Here is a 20,480-nt window from a genome sequence, read left to right on the forward strand (position 1 = left end):
TGGGTCAAGAGCAAGTCATAATCTTGAATCAGCCCAGATTCAAGGGGAAAGAAATTACACAAGAATGGAATACCAGAAGGTGTGGCTCATCAGGGCCATCTTTGGAGACAGCGGGGATGGGAGAGGGAGTGGGGAGGTTAATGAGTTAAAGGGCTTCCTAGGTAGCTGTCAGTTTAAAAGCACATCGAATGCTCAACACACATGGAGAATGCAGTGAGTAATAAGGGGTAGAGGAGAAGGCAAGAGCTAAACATGGGCAGCTAAACACAGTATAAGCTAAAGTAAAGCAACCGATTCTGACTGATACAGTGCTTATGAACTTTCAAAACAATTTTATGCAAAGCAATTTAATGAACTGAGAAAAAGACACAAATATGGATGTGAATATAGCCAAAAACAATGTCTACTGCCTGTATGTGGCTCCTGATAATTCTGCAGGCCACTTAGCTGCCCCGGCCACCCACTTCACTGATAGCCACCTGGGACTATTGAGGGTGTCTAGCTTAGGAGTGGCCAGCCTCTGGTATTGCCATTCAAACTCAACCCAGAGAATAAGGCTCACCTGTTGCTTACTGTGCCCTTCCACATCCTTACAAAGAGTATCTCTCTCACACAGGAGTCCTGAGTTGGTTGCTGGCACAGACCACAACCAGAGGCTGAGTGACCAGTGAGACTCCTCTGAGACTCAGGTTTTCTCTCTAATGGGAACTCCTAACTCTTCCTTCTTCAGTCCTCTCTCGGGACCAAAGAGGAAGGACACCCCTCGATATCCTTTGGCAATCACTGTGGACACTTCCCCAGCTATAGATGTGTTGTTTTGGGATCATCTAAGACAGAGTCAAGCCTTTGGCAATGTTCAGGAAATGCTGGTATGTCTCTGAGATGAGCTTTCAAGAGGACAGGCATGTTATGAATGGGGCCTTTCTGAGATAGCACACACTATTCTACTTTTTTTTTTTTGAGATGGAGTTTCGCTCTTGTCATTCAGGCTGGAGTGCAGTGGCACAATCTCGGCTCACTGCAACCTGCGCCTCCCAGGTTCAAGCAATTCTCCTGCCTCAGCATCCCGAATAGCTGGGATTATAGGTGCCCGCCACCACACCCAGCTAATTTTTTTGTATTTTTAGTACAGACAGGGTTTTGCCATGTTGGCCAGGCTGGCCTCGATCTCCTGACCACAGGTGATCCACCCGCTTTGGCCTTCCCAAGTGTTGGGATTACAGGCGTGAGCCACCACGCCCAGCCTCATTATTCTACTTTCTATCAAGTGCATTCCAAGATAGGCTGACCTTCATGGAAGAAGTGAAATAGAAAACTGAGGAAAAGAAAATAATCAGAAAAAAAAAAGTCCCACCAGTCAAGAAAGTACCCCAAGGAAGACCTACAGGACAACTTCCAAGGCAAATGGGAAAAGAGAACGTTGGCAATCTAGGAGCTGCAGAAGGAGAGAGCCCTGGTCTTCATCCCTAAGCCCAGGATGAATGTGAGGCAAAAATAGGCTCTGTTCTTTTGGAGGAAGAAAAAGCGAGTGAGCAAGCAAGCAAGAGGGAGAGAGAGAGAAAGAGATAGAGAAAGAAAGAAAGAGAAAAGAGAGGGAGGGAGGGAGGAAGGGAGGAAGCGAAGGAAGGGAAGGAAGGAAGGAACAAGCTCTGAGCAGTGCCACAGACCTGCTTCTAGTGTCCCTGATATAAAGCTCTCTTTGCTCAGTCTCCCAAGAGAACAGATCAAGCTTCTCCAAAGGACTATGGCAGGAACCCAATTCCTTCTTCCACTCAAAGGCTTGTCACTTGCTGCCTGGGGTCCCTGGGCATATGGGCTGCAAAATTCAACTAGCTGTGTGATCACCTCTGTCACCTCACTCCCTGGTGTCTTCCCACTTGTGTCCAGGAGCTCTGGGCCTGGGAAAGATTAACAACCAAAAATAAAGATGGCCCACAAGGCCTCAGAGGATCAGGAGCCAGCCCTGCAGTCCAGAAATTCTGGCTAAGCCTCTTTCATTAGGGTCTCCCAGCTCATCCATAGGCTAATGCCAAACTTTCACAACAGCTAGTGGTTCTCATGACACCTCCTCCTGGTAGAAAGGAAAGAATAAGTCAAAAGGACCTGGGCCACAGATTCTGTCCTCTTGAGTCATTGATTTTGCCTCCCTAAACTATATCTTAAGATAGATTACTCTGTGAAAGCTGGATGGCCATTGCCAGATAATTTAAAAAGTATATATATCAATATGAAATGGATTGATGATAATCAATATTGCATATTATAGTTTATAGTACATGGATGGTATTGCTTTTATTCATTTTCTTTATTTTTTGAAAATTGAATTTGTGATTTTAAACATTAAAGATAATAGAAAAATTAATTTTTTGGCTCAATACTAGATTTATTATAGCTATTATTCCAATAATTATTCATTAAATTAAAGTTATTTCAAAACTACTATTTGACATAGGAATATTGATAGTTTTTTTTGTACTTTTTTTATTATACTTTAAGTTTTAGGATACATGTGCACAACATGCAGGTTACATATGTATACATGTGCCATGTTGGTGTGCTGCACCCATTAACTTGTTTTTTGTCTACCAAGTGAACGTCATCTTCAAGACATTCACACAATTTAGATAAAATTATTTTTGCACAGCAGCTGTATCCAGAGGCTTGATCTTGGATTTAGATTTAAATTTATCAAAGAAAGGCAATTTTTTTAATTTGCCTAATTCAAAGCTCAAAGACTAATGAAATCCTTTCTTCAAATACCTGAAGACATTTGTATTCAGGGCTCTAGAGATGAGCTTATGAACTCTATAAACTGGTAAGTAAATCTTCCAGAAACAAGTTTTACCTTTATTTCAAAAAAGTAATGATTTTGAAAATACATATTTTCTCCTCAATGAGTTTTAGAACTAAATTTAAATGTTTCTGTCTAAAACAAAGCTTTCAAACAATCCTTACCTTAAAAGCACACTAGATGGTACAAGCAAGATAAGAGCTCAATAAAGAAAAGCATTGCCACAAGTTATACAGGTTGAAAAAAAGAAACAAATGCGCTATTCCTGCCTGTGTGTCCACAACTCAGACTGGAACTCTGCTGAGGCTCATTGGGCCTGCTGGTGCCAACAAGGCTCATGGACATTCTTAAGCAAGCAGTGAATCTGCATTATGGCCCAATATTATGGTCAGTGTATTCCAGTTTTGTTTTCTGGATGGAGAGTGAATACAAAATGTTTTATTGAGAATAAGACCCACGCAGCCCAATGCCAAGCCCCCAGGGGAAAGGAAGTGTTTGGGCCATCACAGTAAAAAAAAAAAAAAAAAAAGCAGCAACTTGCTATTTTCTGATTTAGAACTCTGGGGGTTAAAAGTATTTCAACCAAAGTAAATATTTTTCCATAATAAATATTGGTTTTACTTTGTTTTCTACAAAGTTAAGTGTCACATTATCTTGAACATTACTGCTGGTTTTGAAGGAATTGTATTTGCTTGCATAAAATTAACAGTAAAACCATTTCAACTTTGACTTCCAGTGTTGTCCACACTTGACATCCATGTTGAGGAGGCAGTGGCATTTATGTATGAAGGGCAGCTGGTCAGGCCTGACTTGCTACATTGGGTCCCTGGGTTCTTGCTATTTCTGTTAGCACCTGCAGGTGCTTTCACAGTGACCACCTAGACAGATGAGACAGTCCTGGCTGCAGCAGAACACTTAGCAGCTTAGACAAAACCTCTGGGGCTCCTGGGTCAAGATAATGTCATTTTGGAAGCAACTGCTACAGTTTTGTTGTCTCCTGACTCTGAAAGATGTTCTTCCTGCCCTCTTCACCCTCCCCCTGAAAAAAAGAAACAAAGTCAAGGAGGATGTATCCATGTCACCAAACAGGATAAGAGCAGGGACACCCACTGTGTGTGTATGTGCAGGGCAGTGGAGAGAAACATCACCTAAAGCCAACCCAAGTGCAATATCCCTAACTTTTTTCTAGGTTTTAAAGTTCATTAATCTTGAAATTTTTGGAAAATTAATGATGGAATTTCAAAAAATGTAAACAATGGACTCAAAGGAAATACAAGGGGTATGTCTATGTTTTTAAAGAGTCTCATAAAATCCGAACATTTTAGTAAGTTATTCAAATACTTCTTATATCTGTAGATCAGATACTGACATTTGGCAGATTGGCTGCATTACATCCATTTTCCCAGCCCATGTAAAAGTAGCTATTGGTGGTTGCCTTCTGTATTACTCTGTTTTCACACTGCTACAAAGAACTACCTGACAGTGGGTAATTTATAAAGAAAAGAGGTTTAATTGACTCACAGTTCCATATGGCTGGGGAGGCCTCAGGAAACTTAAAATCATGGCAGAAGGTGAAGGAGAAGCAAGCAGCTTCTTCACAAGGCAGCAGGAGAGAGAGGGTGCACAGGGAGAATGCCAGGCACTTATCAAACAACCAGATTTCATGAGAACTCCCTCAATATCAGGAAACCAGCATGGGGGAAACTGCCTCCATGATCCAATCACCTCCCACCAGGTCCCTCCCTTGACACATGGGGATTACAATTCCAGATGAGATTTGGGTGGGGACACAGAGCCAACCCTATCATTCCACTCCTGGCCCCTCCCAAATCTCATGTCCTTTTCACATTTCAAAACCAATCATGCCTTTCCAACAGTTCCCCAAAGTCTTAACTGATTCCAGCATTAACCCAAAAGTTCAAGTTCAAAGTCTCATCTGAGATAAGGCAAGTCCCTTCTGCCTATGAGCCTGTAAAATCAAAAGCAAGTTAGTTACTTCTAAGATATGGTGGGGTACCGGTATTGGGTAAAAGTTTCCATTCCAAATGGGAGAAATTGACCAAAACAAAGGGTCCACAGGTCCCCTGCAAGTCTGAAATCTGGCCAGGCAGTCATTAAATCTTAAAGCTCCCAAATCTTTGATTCCATGTTTCACATCCAGGGCATGCTGATGCAAGGGATGGGCTCCCATGGCCTTGGGCAGCTCTGCCTCCATGACTCTGCAGGATACAGCCCCTGTGGCTGCTTTAGCATTGAGTGCCTGCAGCTTTTCCAGGGATTTGGTGCAAGCTGTCAGTGGATCTACCTTTCTGGGGTCTGGAAGAAGGTAGCCCTCTTCTCACAGCTCCACTAGGCAGTGCCCCAGTGGGACTCTGTGTAGGGACTCCAACCCCACATTTCTCTTCTGCACTGCCCTTGCAGAGGTTCTCCATGAAGGCTTTGCCTCTGCAGCAGACTTCTGCCTGGACATCCAGGCATTTCCATACATCCTCTGAAATCTAGGCAGAGATTCCCAAGGCTCAACTCCTGTCTTCTGCACACCTGCAGGCCCAACACCATATGGAAGCCACCAAGGCTTGGGGCTTGCCCCCTCTGAAGCAATGGTCCAAGCTGAACCTTGGCCCCTTTTTAGCCAGGGCAGAAGCTGGTGTGCCTAGGACACAGGGTGCCATATCCCAAGGCTGCACAGAACAGCAGGGGCCTTGGGCCCAGCCCATGAAACTAGTTTTTCCTCCTAGGCCTCCTGGCCTAATGATGGGAGAGGTTGCCACTAGGATCTCTGACATGCCCTGGAGACATTTTCTCCATTGTCTTGGCTATTAACTTCATCTGCTCCTCATTACTTATGCAAATTTCTGCAACCAGTTTGAATTTCTCCCCAGAAAACTGGTTTTTCTTTTCTACCACATGGTCAGGATGCAAATTTTACAAACCTTTATGCTCTGCTTCCCTTTTAAACGTAAGTTCCAATTTCAAATTATCTCTTTGTGAACACATATGACGGTATGCCTTCAGAAAAATCCAGGTCAACTCTTGAATGCTTCACTGCTTAGAAATTTCCTTAATCGGATATCCCAAATTATTCCTCTCAGGTTCAAAGTTCCACAGATCTCTAGGGCAGGGGCAAAATGCCACCAGTTTCTTTGCTAAAGCATAGCATGAGTGGCCTTGACTCCAGTTCCCATAAGTTCCTCATCTCCATCTGAGACCACCTCAGCCTGGACTTCATTGTCCACATCACTATCAGCATTTTAGTCAAAACCATTCAACAAGTCTCCAGGAAGTTCCAAACTTTCCCACATCTTCCTGTCTTCTTCTGAGCCCTCCAAATTGTTCCAACCTCTGCCTATTACCTAGTTCCAAAGTTGCTTTTAGGTGATCTTTATAGCAGTACCCTTCTCTGCTGGTACCAATTGCTGCATGGGAATGCCAGAGATAAGGCACCTGCCTACCTAACACAGTTGCTTAGTCTTCTGAGAAGCCTCCTAAAGGACTACTTCTATGTGTGAAGGCTCAGTGGAACCCATTGCCCCTCAGTGGGCCTTTTCTGGCTTTGAAAAAAAAGACCCCAGCATGGTCTTCAAGTCTTCTGATGTTTATATAAAAAGGACAGGTCCTTGTAGAGGTGTTTATATAAGTTAGGAAAGATTCCCCCACCTACCTTCAATTTATGACCTTCTTTGACTCCAGGGAACAAGGAAAAATCACTAGTTTGGGAAAGGCAGCTTTCAGTCTTGGAGCTGTAATTATACAGGGGTTAATGACTGGGAAGGAAGATTAAACTTTTACTCACTACTTGAAATTATTCTAGTGCATGATCTCACTTCTTTGGGTTCTAATCCTAAAATATTTGCCCTATTCTGGTAATTGGACATAGTGGTGGAGACCAGCTGGCTCCTAGAAAGTACAAAGGGAACTCCACCCAGTTAACACCAAGCACAGTGCAGGTTGGAGACAGTCTTTTCCTGAGGTGGGGCTGAGGACCTGCTCTGCCACTGACCAATCCTGTGATTTCCAAGCCTCACCTTCCTAGACACTCCCTGCTGTCAGGGATCCTGCCAGACACTTGTCAGCCCCTGGTGCAGCCAGGTCACAGCCATATCTGAGGGATAAACAGCACTGCACCTGTGACTATACTTGGCTTCTACCCTTCTGGGCTTAAGAGGACTTTGGCAATCCCCAAAGGACTCAGACACAGCATGACCATGGGAAACCCCTGCCTAGAACTTCCTGCCTTGGCCCAGCCCATCGCTGGTTTTTCCATAATGGTGCTTGGCATTTCTAGGCCACTGTACACATATACACACACAAGCACAAATGCAATCATTGTGCAGGAACAGCTGCAAAGAGGCTGGTGCAGGGCTCCATGTCCTTCCCAGGCAGAAGAAAGTGGCTGAGGGGAGCATGGTCCTATCACAGCTGGGAGACTTGACTTTGTGCATCCCTTTATAGAAAGAAGCTCTCTGAATTTCTCTAACAGAAATTGCTACATGGGAATGCCAGAGATAAGGCACCTGCCTACCTAACACAGTAGCTTAGTCTTCTGAGAAGCCTCCTGTCTCCTTTGATACCTATGACCCTCAGTCATGGCAGCTCCTCCATCACTTTATCCAATATGAGGATGGATGACACTCACCTCCATAACCCAGTCTGCAGCCAGGAAAGTGTCAGTAGAGGTGACCCCACCTTTCCAGGCCCATCATATGTGGGTCAAGAAAGGATCATGTCCAAGACTACAGCATTAATGTTTGATAAGGCTTCCATTTCTATTGAAAAGTTGTCCTTCACCTGCAGTGTTTGCAACTGATTGCCAGCCTGAGGAACACTGGGCAAGGCCAAGATGCATCACAGCATGGTGGACAGAGCCATGAGCTGGGGCTGGGTCCCAGAGCTCTGCTCCTGCCACTGAGGCTGAAACCACCCCTGCTGGTCACAGTTTCTTCTCACATGAGGAAGGGTTGGCCTGCTATGTTCTATGCTTTTCCACCTCTGGTGTCTGTGTGTCTGTGAATCTAGGGAATTGCTTGTGCCCAGCACTGAGGAAACCAGGCACCTGGGGTGGGGTCCATGCAATCCTAGACACATACTGCCAGAAATCCAAGCACAGGCTAACTCTGGAGGGGAGGCTTTGGTGATTTCCACTGACATCAGCCATCTCTTTACCCCCTCCATTGTTTCTTAGTTTCCTCTTCAATGGGTTTTCATTTTTAATAAATGGAAAGGAATTTGACTTTGAGATTGTCCTGAAAGCCCTTGTAATGACCAGTGATGTCTAGCGTGGATTATAAAACCACAACTGGCCCTCTAAACAGAGGAAATTCCATTTTGAGTTAAATGCCAAAATAAGTTCTTTCAATATACCCTAAAGAGTTCACCACAGTCCTACGAGTAAGCCAGATGGATGAGAGGAGGGCAGCAGAAAGAAGAGCCTCCTGGATGGGGAGCTTGTGCACAGAGAAGCAGCTATTAGATGAAGAAAAGACCGAAAGACAATCTGTGTGGCTGGTTCACATTTGGGGCAGGAAACTGGGACCCACAGGGAGGGTGCTGGGCCCCTCCTGCCCTAGCCTACTTCTTTAAGAACCAACCTGTGATCCCTCCCCTAGGGCAGTGATAGAAATCTTCATCCTAGGAAGCTCATGCCTCTGTCCCCAGTTCATGCCACTCTGTGCTTCTGAGAACATCAAGACAGAGGTGTCTGGAGTATCAAAAGCAAGAACCTTCCTTCTCCACACTGCATGGCTCACACAAGCCAGTGCTGTCCACCCACCAGACCTGTGTGTGCACCGGACTGAGACGTGGATTTCCAGGGTCTGATGCTCTGTTGACTGCAAGAACCATCATGCTTGTATCTCAGCCTATGTTTTTGAAAATCAAACTACCCATTCCATTATCGATTTAGTAAGAATATCAATCAGACTTATTGGGTGAGGAAGGGAGAAGGGAGAAGGTTTGTGGGCAGTACTTTTTCTAGATGGAATACGTTCTCATTCAACTCTAAAAAGGAAAAGGACTAGTACCTTGGCCATAGTCAGATGACTACCTGAAAAGCCTCTGGCCTTTAGTGGCTAAAGGCTCTGAAACCAATAGTTTGCACAAACATTGACCCAATATTGGATCTAGGACACTGAACAAAAATCACCCAAGGAGGAACTCTCCGGGAACAGCAGGTAACCCCTCAGCTTTATGTCCTAGGGCTCCATTCCCACCAGAAAAAAAAATGTTTATAGAACCCCAGAGACCTAACTTGGGAACCTGTGCAGCATAGGCCAAGGGTATGTCCTATCCTGGGGAGACACAGAGCCCAGAGAAGACCCAGCCTTCCCACCCATGCCAGCCAGCCCTGGCCCTGGGGTGTACTTCCCTCCACCTGCAGGGAAGAAGCCCTGTGCAGGTGACCATCAAGCAACATGACATCATATCCTGGCCAGCAAGCCTTCTCCAGCTGCAGCCACACCTTCCATACCTCCAGATTCACTAATCCACATCCCACCCCCATCAGCAGCTCTCAGTAATCAGTCCCCTTCCCTGTAACCTTCCCACTATCCACTCCCAGGGCCTCCCCAAGCTATGTGGAGGTAAACAACATTTCAGAAGCCCTTGGCAGAGATATGGTTACCAGGTGCTGAAGAAACAGAGACTCAGAGTAGGCCACCTGAGCCTACCCAGCCACACCTGGCATACCCAGCATTTGGCTAGTGCCAGTTAGGACCAGATACTCAGCCTCCAGGGAGAATAAGTTCATGGGAAACTTCCCAAGTGAGTTCAAAAGCCAAACCAGAATGATCACAGAGAAAGGTGTGAGCATTCTAGGGACCCCGGCACACATGGTTATTTTAAAAAGCAGAGTGAGGCCATTCCACCAAGTGCATGTGGGGCAGGCAGCTGTCCCATCCTGGGGGCTGTGGGAAGGCAGGACCAGGCTCTTCACTTCAGGCAGAGAATGTACCACTGCTAATCACTGAGAGATTTCAGACCACAGGGCATTTCCAGTAAAGCATAGGGAGTTGAGGGAGAATGTTCAGAACTGAGAAGACTAGACTGTGCTCTGAGCAGACCGAGGCTAAGAGTGAGCAAAAAGGGTAAGAAGAAGTGAATGGCTAGGTGCAGTAGCAGATGCCTGTTGTCCTGGCTACTCCTGGAGGTTGAGGTGGGAGGATTGCTTGAGCCCAGGAGTTCAAGGCTGCAGTGTGCTATAACAGCACCTGGTAGGAGCCACTGCATTCAAGCCTGGGCAACATAGTGAGGCTCCACATTGAAGAAGAAGAAGAAAGAAGAAGAAGGAGGAGAAGGAGAAGGAGGAGGAAGAGAAGGAGAAGAAGGAGGAGGAAGAAGGCGGAAGAGGAAGGGGGAAGAGGAGGAGGAGGAGGAAGAAGAAGAAGAAGAAGAGATTGGAGGAGGAGGAAGAAGAGGGAATGGGGGAAAAGTTGGCATTTTGGGGAACTTCTCACTTATGTCAAATCATAGGAAGCAGAAGAGACTAGAACCCCTTCTATGTCCACCATGTGAGAATATAGTCAGAAGTCTGCCATCTGAAAGCCAGGACAAAGGTCCTCACCAAATCTGCCAGCACCTTCATCTTGGTCTTCCTAGCCTCCAGAACTGTCAGAAATAAACATTTGTTGTTTAAGCCACCCAGTCTATGATATTTTGTTATAGCAGTCTGGACAGACTAAGTTGGTGACACAGCAAATTGTGTGTAGAGATAGGAGGTAACTAAATGTATATCTGACAATAATTGGAGATATCACAAGTATTTACATATGACTGTCATTTTTGACAGTCAATGTAAACAATGTAAACAATGTCGACAGCCCCTAGTTTTACGGGGCCTTCTAGAGGGCTCACTCCTGACTCCCTAACACAATTAATTGAAGATTTTTAAATGATTCCCCAAATACATCATTATCCACTAGAAAAATATCCACTTGCTTCAACATCCTCTTGCCCAAAACTTCTCAGTCAGAAAAACTGTTCTTAATATCTAATTTAAACTCCTTCTTCAATACATCTATTCCTTTTATTCCAATCTGAAGCAGAATTTAATCATGAAATTCCACAGATTGCTCCCTATAACTCCACTCTCACATCTTTCTCTTTTATATAATCCAAAGATTTGAAAAGACAAGAGTAGACAATAAGAAAATGAATATATCTGGGAGAACATTACAGTACTTAAGAAAGAACACTGCTTCATGCCCACTCAGCACCTCTCACTCATGTGACCTCACAACTGGATTCTCTTACACTATTTTCTGAGTGTGTGTGTGTTCTAGTAATTGTAAGTTCCTGAAAGGCAGAGCCATGTCTTCTAATTTTCATAGCACGTTGGCTCAAGAAGTCAATAAAGACATGTAGCCATAAGTTGGCACACTTATTAAAACCATTCTTATTCTTTACTTTCAATAAAACCAGACTCCTAAGGACTCTAGCTCTGATTTTCATACAGACTGACAGATACTAACTCTGAAATTTGTAACAATTAATTTGGTATTTGAGGCCTGCCCTTCTTCATTCAGTGCCCTCTCCCTCACCCCAAGTGGTCTGCATTTGGGAGGTGTGATGGTCCTTCTCCCTGGATAGTCACCACGGAGTCTGGAGGGTTTAGGTTCATCTTTTACTGTCTCTGTGGGATGGGGGAAGGTGGAAAGGAGATATTTCCTCCTTAAATGGTGGAAGGGCCTCTCAGATTTCATGTGGATTATAATATGATTTTGATAGTCTGGAAAAAAAACTCTTTACAGACTAAGAAGGAACAAGATGATCCTCAAACCCTAAAAAGTCCTTTCCAATCTTCTCTGTCAAACTTCTGTTCTTCCCTTGGATGCAAATGCATGACAGAGCCTGCAGTGAGCTGCAGAAAGTGTTGGGAAGAACCCAGAGATGAAGAGAATAGAGACTTCCAAGAGAGGGTGTAGTCAAACATCCACCCCTGCCTATCCCAGTGGGTAGGCAGGTCTCTACTGGAGTCATGGGGTGGTGTGTCCCCTACTCATTGCTAAGACCCATGAACTTGGAGGACAGAGTCCAGGGGCCATGATCTGGAAGGGGCTGAAGTGAAGCAGAATAACAAACTCAAATCCAGTTCTAGATCCTGCTACACAGGAGAGCCAAGGCAAGTCATGGAAACAGGTTATGATCCCAGGAGAGAGACAGAGAGCAGCTGAGTGAGCAAAATAGGGGGCAGCCTCAAATGATTTCTGAAGCGTAAGTCTAAACCTAATGCCAAACAGGGCTATTTCACCTGCTCGGAGTCTCAGCATGAGAATTAGCTTCCTCTATTTACAAAGATTGGACAGAGACAGGGAAAGGGAGACAGAAAATATAACAACAGACACAGGAACTCAAAATCCCTAGTTTTCCTTAGCAAGTAAGTACCAAGGCAGACATTTCTATATACTTAATAATCTCTGAAAAGTCCCTATACATGATACAATAGCTGATATCCATATGGTCATCTTATGACATTAAGAAATGGCTTTGAAAAAGTCAGTAAGTTTGAAACACGCTTGGGAAGATTTCCATGAAAATATTTAAAGTTAAAAAATGTTTTGGCATCACTTTTCGACCTTTTGGCTAAGATCAAGTGTAAAAAATGTTTTGGTAATACAAAAAATTAGCCGGGCATGGTGGCGGGCGCCTGTAGTCCCAGCTACTCGGAGAGGCTGAGGCAGGAGAATGGCGTGAACCCAGGAGGCGGAGCTTGCAGCGAGCCGAGATCGCACCACTGCACTCCAGCCTGGGTGAGAGCGCGAGACTCCGTCTCAAAAAAAAAAAAAAAAAAAAAGTTTTGGTATTTTCCCAAGGGAAAAGGAATCTCATGTTTTCCGTAAATTTATTTATGAGGAATGTCTCATAGAAAAATGAGATGACACATCCACGATATTGCATGGTTTGTAAATATAACATTACCAAGAGCCTTGTCTTCACAGGTATGTGGGATAGGCTGAACTAGAGAAATCACCTCAAATCTCTCCAGTTTGCTAAGGGCTAGAGACAAATGAGCCCCTCAAAAATATATGATTTGGGGTCTGTACTAAAATCTATTTAGTGGGCCCCAATAATAGGGCTGAGGTACTTACGTGCATCCATGCAAACTTCCAGGTGTCTTTCAAAGAGGCCATCCCGTGATACAACCTGGTTGCAAGGTGAGGGAGGGATGAATTATATAAACGACCAGTTCTGGAGGCAGACATAAGCCCAGGCCAAGAAGAAAGGTACCGTTGGTTCAGGTGTTAGTCTAGGCAAGGGCGATCAAACAGGGCTGCAAAACTGAGTAGGAGATACATTGCAAGAAAAGCAGGCGGCCTTGTTTTTGTCAGGTTTGTCAAAGATCAGATAGTTGTAGATATGCAGCATCATTTCTGAGGGCTCTGTTCTGTTCCATTGATCTATATCTCTGTTGTGGTACCAGTACCATGCTGTTTTGGTTACTGCAGCCTTGTAGTATAGTTTGAAGTCAGGTAGCGTGATGCCTCCAGCTTTGTTCTTTTGGCTTAGGATTGACTTGGCGATGCGGGCTCTTTTTTGGTTCCATATGAACTTTAAAGTAGTTTTTTCCAATTCTGTGAAGAAAGTCATTGGTAGCTTGATGGGGATGGCATTAAATCTATAAATTACTTTGGGCAGTATGGCCATTTTCACGATATTGATTCTTCCAACCCATGAGCATGGAATGTTCTTCCATTTGTTTGTATCCTCTTTTATTTCATTGAGCAGTGGTTTGTAGTTCTCCTTGAAGAGGTCCTTCACATCCCTTGTAAGTTGGATTCCTAGGTCTTTTATTCTCTTTGAAGCAATTGTGAATGGGAGTTCACTCATGATTTGGCTCTCTGTTTGTCTGTGATTGGTGTACAAGAATGCTTGTGATTTTTGTACATTGATTTTGTATCCTGAGACTTTGCTGAAGTTGCTAATCACCTGAGAAAAACAAGAAAGGGGGAAAGGATTCCCTATTTAATAAATGGTGCTGGGAAAACTGGCTAGCCATATGTAGAAAGCTGAAACTGGATCCCTTCCTTACACCTTATACAAAAATTAATTCAAAATGGATTAAAGACTTAAATGTTAGACCTAAAACCATTAAAATCCTACAAGAAAACCTAGGCAATACCATTCAGGACATAGGCGTGGGCAAGGACTTCATGTCTAAAACACCAAAAGCAATGGCAACAAAAGCCAAAATTGACAAATGGGATCTAATTAAACTAAAGAGCTTCTGCACAGCAAAAGAAACTATCATCAGAGTGAACAGGCAACCTACAGAATGGGAGAAAATTTTTGCAACCTACTCATCTGACAAAGGGCTAATATCCAGAATCTACAATGAACTCAAACAAATTTACAAGAAAAAAACAAACAACCCCATCAAAAGGTGGGCAAAGGACATGAACAGACACTTCTCAAAAGAAGACATTTATGCAGCCAAAAGACACATGAAGAAATGCTCATCATCACTGGCCATCAGAGAAATGCAAATCAAAACCACAGTGAGATACCATCTCACACCAGTTAGAATGGCCATCATTAAAAAAACAGGAAACAACAGGTGCTGGAGAGGATGTGGAGAAATAGGAACACTTTTACACTGTTGGTGGGACTGTAAACTAGTTCAACCATTGTGGAAGTCAGTGTGGCGATTCCTCAGGGATCTCGAACTAGAAATACCATTTGACCCAGCCATCCCATTACTGGGTATATACCCAAAGGACTAGAAATCATGCTGCTATAAAGACACATGCACACGTATGTTTATTGCGGCACTATTCACAATAGCAAAGACTTGGAACCAACCCAAATGTCCAACAACGATAGACTGGATTAAGAAAATGTGGCACATATACACCATGGAATACTATGCAGCCATAAAAAATGATGAGTTCGTGTCCTTTGTAGGGACATGGATGAAACTGGAAAACATCATTCTCAGTAAACTATCACAAGGACAAAAAACCAAACACCGCATGTTCTCACTCATAGGTGGGAATTGAACAATGAGAACTCATGGACACAGGAAGGGGAACATCACATTCCAGGGACTGTTGTGGGGTGGGGGGAGGGGGGAGGGACAGCATTAGGAGATATACCTAATGCTAAATGACGAGTTAATGGGTGCAGGAAATCAACATGGCACATGGATACATATGTAACAAACCTGCACATTGTGCACATGTACCCTAAAACCTAAAGTATAATAATAAAAAAAAAAAAAAAAAAAAGAAAAGCAGGCGGCCGAGATTGGATCTGGAAGAGGCAATGCTCAATGTTCAATGCTTACAGGGAGCCTCGCTGGTCAGAGCTACTTTTTTTGTTTGTTTGTTTTGTTTTTTTGTTTTTGTTGAGATAGAGTCTCACTCCTTCTCCCAGGCTGGAGTGCAGTGGTGTGAACACAGCGCACTGTAGCTTCTACCTCCCCAGCTCAAGCAATCCTCCTATCTCAGCTTCCCAAAGTAGCTGGGACCACAGGCTCACGCCACCATGCCCAGCTAATTTTGTGATTTTTCATAGTGATGAGGTCTCACTTTGTTGCTCAGGATGATATCAAACTCCTGGGCTCAATCAATCCTCCTGCCTCGGCCTCAGAGCAACCTTTAAAGGGCTGTGTGTGTGTGTCTCCCTCCATAAGGAATGTAACGCATACTCCCTCCTCCTTTGCCTATTGATTACTCATGTTATAGATCTTAGCCTAGATGTAATTGCAAAGACTTCCCTGAGCCTGAGAAATCTACACGTTCTTGGGAAGGAATTGGCAGACAATCAAGGCTCCTAAGCAGGGTAATTACCCAATGAGGTTTGCATATTGGCTCCTTCACTCTGGCTACAATGCTGACACTAGACTTGAAGGGGTCAGAAGAGAGCCTGTTGTAAACAACGCAGGATCTGGCCATTAACCTGACTCCCTCTCTTTCCTCACATTCGATCACTAAGCAAGCGCTGGCAATTCTACATTCTAAATATTTCTCAAAGGCAACCAGTTAGCTCTCTCTCCACTGACACAACTCTAGTTCTGGCCCTCATCATTCTCTTTTCAGATCATTCTCATAGCCTCCTAATCCATCTCCCACCTTGAATTTAGTCTTGCCCTCCAATCCGTCCTTCATCTGGCCTCAAGAGAGACCTCTGTAAACACACATCTATTTATGTGCTATTCACTTGAAACTCTAATTGCTGTCTCATTGTTCTTACCATAACACCTAAAATGTTTGGCATGTCCTACAAACTTGGCAAGGTCTGGCTTCTGCCTAACCTACTGAAGTAGACACTGTGGTGCATCGCCCAAATTTACTCTTTAGGAGGACATTCATTTCCCAGCTGTGCAAACTATTAACAACTCACAGCTGAGTCCCTTTCCAGGCATTGCCCTCATCCAAAGAAAAGCGCCTCACTCAAGATTATCTACTCTCCCTCCTTGGGTACAGCTTTCATCCAATGACTGCTTGATGCGGGAGTGCCAAGGTCTGTTTTCCTTGCCTCAATTTGGGACATATCTGATGGTCCCTCCTATCTCCAGAGCCCCTCATGGGATCAGTTGAGGCCTGTGTTGCAACTGCATGGCAGTTTAACTTCTCTCTTTGCCCAGTCATGCATCCTTCACTCCCCACAGGTGTTCCAGACAGCACACCTGAACAAACATCATGCATGTAAATTGGTCTCAGACTCTGTTTCCTGGAGAGTCTGACCTATGGTACTCTCCCAGCAACATTACTCAGACATAGAAAGTTCATATGGAACTTTAACAGTTCCTCAAGTCCACTGAGCTCTCTCTGCTGTATGGGTTTTTGCACAAGCTATTTCTTTTCCCTAGAGCATTTCCTACCTTTTTCCTATTCACCTTCATGTCTCAACTAAGATGTCACCTCCTTTAGGAAGTCCTCCTGATTCACCAAGCTCAGGTGCTCTGCCTTTATGTTGTCATGACATTTAGTACTACCTCGTCAATGCTTAATTAGACAAATTATAATGCATTCTATTTATGTATCCATGTGTTATCTCCCCTGCTAGACTACATCTTTTTTTTTTTTTTGAGACCGAGTATCTCTCTATCGCCAGGCTGGAGTGCAGTGGTGCAATCTTGGCTCACTGCAATCTCCACCTCCCAGGTTCAAGCCATTCTCCTGCCTCAGCCTCCCGAGTAGCTGGGACTACTCCCGAGTAGCAGGTGTGCACCACCACGCCCAGCTAATTTTTGTATTTTTAGTAGAGATGGGGTTTCACCTTGTTGGCCAGAATGGTCTCAATCTCTTGACCTCATGATCCGCCCACCTCGGCATCCCAAAGTGCTGGGATTACAGGCATGAGCCACCACGCCCAGCCTAGACTACTTCTTCTAAGGGTGAAAGAAATATGTCTATTGTTTCCATCATTGTATCCCTAGTGCATAGCTCAGTACCTGGAACACACTAGGGATATAATATGTATTAGTTTGCTTGGGCTGCCATAACAAAATACCACAGACCAGCAGCTTAAACAACAGAATTTTACTTTCTCATGGTTCTGAAAGCCAGAAGTCCCAGATCACGGTGTGGGCAGGTTTCGTTTCTTATGTGGCCTCTCTCCTTGGCTAGCAGATGACCACATTCTTGCTGTGTCCTCATATGGGCTTTTCTCTGTGCACTTACATCGCTGGTCCAAATTTCCTCTTTGTATAAGGGTACCAGTCAGATTAGATTAAAGTCCACCCTGATTGTCTCATTTTAACTAAAACACCTTTTTGAAGACCCTAACTCCAAATATAATTACATTTTGAAGTCATGGGGGTTAGGGCTCTACCATATGAATTTGGGGGCAACACACTTCAGCCCCTAAGAGTTCTGTTTCTTCTCTTTCCCCTTCCACATTGCTGTCTGTCCCAGAGGCAGCAAGCCCACAGCTCTCACCAAGCACCATTGCCCAGATTAGCCTTCCCCTCAAATTTCCAAGATTCAGGCTTCAACATGTTACAGGTATTATTCTGTCTGGAATGGGGTCAAAAAGGTGGCAGGAGGACTTGAAGAATTCACTAGTTACAAAAGAGAGAGACCTTTCAGGCTGAGGAAACTGCATAAGCAAAGATAACACATATTACATTTCATGGGGAGTTTGGGGACATTAGATGTGGCTGTTGTGGAGGATGAATGTGGTAGATGCCAATTGTTGAAGGAATAAAGGTTGACCGAGGTTATACTGTAAAAATATTTCATTTTGGCATAAAATCAGCCAACACTTTATCTAAAGAGATGAAGATAGGGAATTAGAGGCTGTTCCAATCACTCATGCAGGAAACAATGCAATTAACTTGGTAAAAGGTTGGAAGATTTGAAGATGACTTAAAGCAAATAGCTATCAGGAAGGGGGAAGCAGGAGAGGCATGACAAATACAAGATGAAGGGGAAAATAGAGGCAAAGAGAAAAAAAAAACAGAAAAAGGAGGCATCCTGTTCATATCTAAATGATGAATTATAATATCCTAGAAGGGATTCTGCTGAGTGGGGTTTTGCATCCTCAAAAAGGCAAAGTCTCCTCCAGACTTTGCTGGAGTTGACTAGCATCTCTCAGCAAAGTGAGGGAGTACTGGAAGCAGAGAAGGCTCTAGATATCAGAAGGTCGGTTAATGTGGAGGCACAGCAGCAAACAGAGCCAAGAGGGATGAAGGCAGCAAAAATTTCCAAAAGAAACTGGAGATCTGGATGTGATCAGCTTCAGGGGGCTAACTGGGATGACAGAATTGATATATCCAGCTCTTTCTCATTTAGAGAAAACAGTCAGCTCAGGCCTGGCTTATAGATTAAGGACCAGTCACCTGGATCCAACCATACAGAGGCAATAGTGGTGGATATTCAGGAGCTTATTTCCCCTCTCAGGATACTGGGGTAGAAAAGCAGAAGGATCAGACACTTGCAGAGGAGAAAAGAGAAGTCACTGTGCTTGTTCACTGTCCTGGCTAGTAATAGCAATGGTCAAGGCCAGAAGTTAAGTGTAATGAAGATAGTGGAGCTAACTGATTTTGTCCAACTGCAGGTTTAGGTGCAGCAGGCCATCTTTTTCACCCTTACCCACCCGGCACCCACTGAGGAGGGACTGTTCTAATAAAGATGTCTTCAGTAGGCCACCACGAGTCAAAGCTGGGTCTGTCTCCAAAGTGAGTTTGTTTTTTCTTTATGAAACCTCTGGTCACGAGAATATGAGAGTTTCCACTCTGGTTCTGAACTATGGGTCATCAATCCTAATGGGTTATGGGTTCCAGCTGTGAGATTTGCTGTCCCTGTTTGGGATTACAAAGAGTAAATGAAGCTCTCCAATTAAGACCAGGTGTGGGCAGTCAGAGCCGAAAGGCCAGGATTGTCCCTCTGAAGAAGGTGGTGACGACAGAGAAAGCGGTGCTGGGCCTGAATCACTGGTGGGCAGAGATGGTGCCTGCCAGTCCTGAGCCAAGCTCTTTGGAGCCCACTCCACAGAGATAAGAGCAACAGCAGCCCTGAAAGCACCTCAAGGACTTCTGCTGCAACCGAGGCTTCCCACTGCATTTCCCCCTCACAGACTCTCCAGTAATTCTTTAAACTCCGTAAGTGTGGCATGTGTATTTCATTGAAAAAGTAATGTAAGCATGCTCTTGAAAACCCAGGAAAGAACTACCCACACCACCACCACCCAAAAGTTAATTATGATACAATCAGAGTTTTCCTCCACTGGACCTTATCCGTCTTAGTTCACAGTCTCAAAGTTAGGACTTGAGGCATTTGTGGAAGTAAATCAACTAGAGCACCTTTACTCTAAGACTTTATTCAAAAATGCTAGGCATGAGTAATTTCAGAGAGAATACTCTCACTTGGAGAAGGAGCGTCAGCCAGGCAGAATTTTTAATAAGGATTTAGGAGGCAGGGTCAGCTGAAGTTCAACTGGTTTAGGGAATAGTGCATAGATGGTTCTCAGAAATATGAGGAATTGTTTCTAAGGATGAGGAACTACTGTTTGGGATTTTTACCAAGAGGGTGAGGGGGAATAGTTAGGAGCTGTGGCCATATGGAAGAAGGGTGGGGAGAAATATTACTGGGGATAAGGAAGTTTAAGTACCACCAGTGGAAAATTCTCAGTCTATTAGTGTCTCTTTTAAAAAAATTTTGTGGATACATAGTAGGTGTTTATGGGGTACATGAGATGTTTTGATAAAGGTATCTATTAGTGTCTCTTGTGACGACCAAATGGAAACACAGGCCTTCTGACTCCTGGAGAGCGTTCTTTTCACATCCCATAGATGCCCCAACCTTTCTCACTTTGGCAGGTGATTGAGAAAGAACCTCAAGGTGTCCTGGCCTTTCCCATGGAAAGACAGGTTGAGATAAGAAGAGGACTGGACTGCACAGACAAATTCAAAGATTTTACCACCTTCTCCTAGGGTTATAATTTATTTTCAACTGGACCAGGCCCTGCAGGAGTTTAGTCCTACATATTTCTGGCCTGCAGCTACATGAAGGGAATTCTGCCTCTAGTGATTGAGAAAACTCAAGGATTTCCTTACAAAGGAATTTCACTTTTTGATGGCTTGACTCTGGAAGCATCACTGTACTGATTGTTGTTGTTCCTCTTAATCAAATTATTCTCAGCTCCATCCTGAGATGTTTCAGCTGTCAGCCTGGATGGCCAGGCCTGTAGCCCATTGTACCTTTCCGCCCAAGGGGCGATGCAGCCCTGTGCACTGGCTGTTCAGAGATAG

General features: G+C 44.2%; 1 protein-coding gene across 2 annotated transcripts in view; it reads left to right on the top strand.

Annotated features, from left to right (window-relative positions):
- OLFML1 (olfactomedin like 1) overlaps positions 1-20,480 on the top strand; it is a 96,437-nt gene that overhangs the window by 49,829 nt on the left and 26,128 nt on the right. Inside the window, exon 1 of one of the 2 annotated variants that reach the window (XM_030829062.1) lies at positions 19,228-19,331. The exons of the other annotated variant lie outside the window; for it this stretch is intronic. The gene's annotated coding sequence lies outside the window, so the exon portion shown is untranslated. Of the gene's footprint in view, positions 1-19,227; positions 19,332-20,480 lie in introns of those variants that run through there. 2 annotated transcript variants of the gene reach the window in all.

This window comes from Nomascus leucogenys, chromosome 15, assembly GCF_006542625.1.
Source record: "Nomascus leucogenys isolate Asia chromosome 15, Asia_NLE_v1, whole genome shotgun sequence".
In the NCBI taxonomy this organism is placed as follows: domain Eukaryota; kingdom Metazoa; phylum Chordata; class Mammalia; order Primates; family Hylobatidae; genus Nomascus; species Nomascus leucogenys.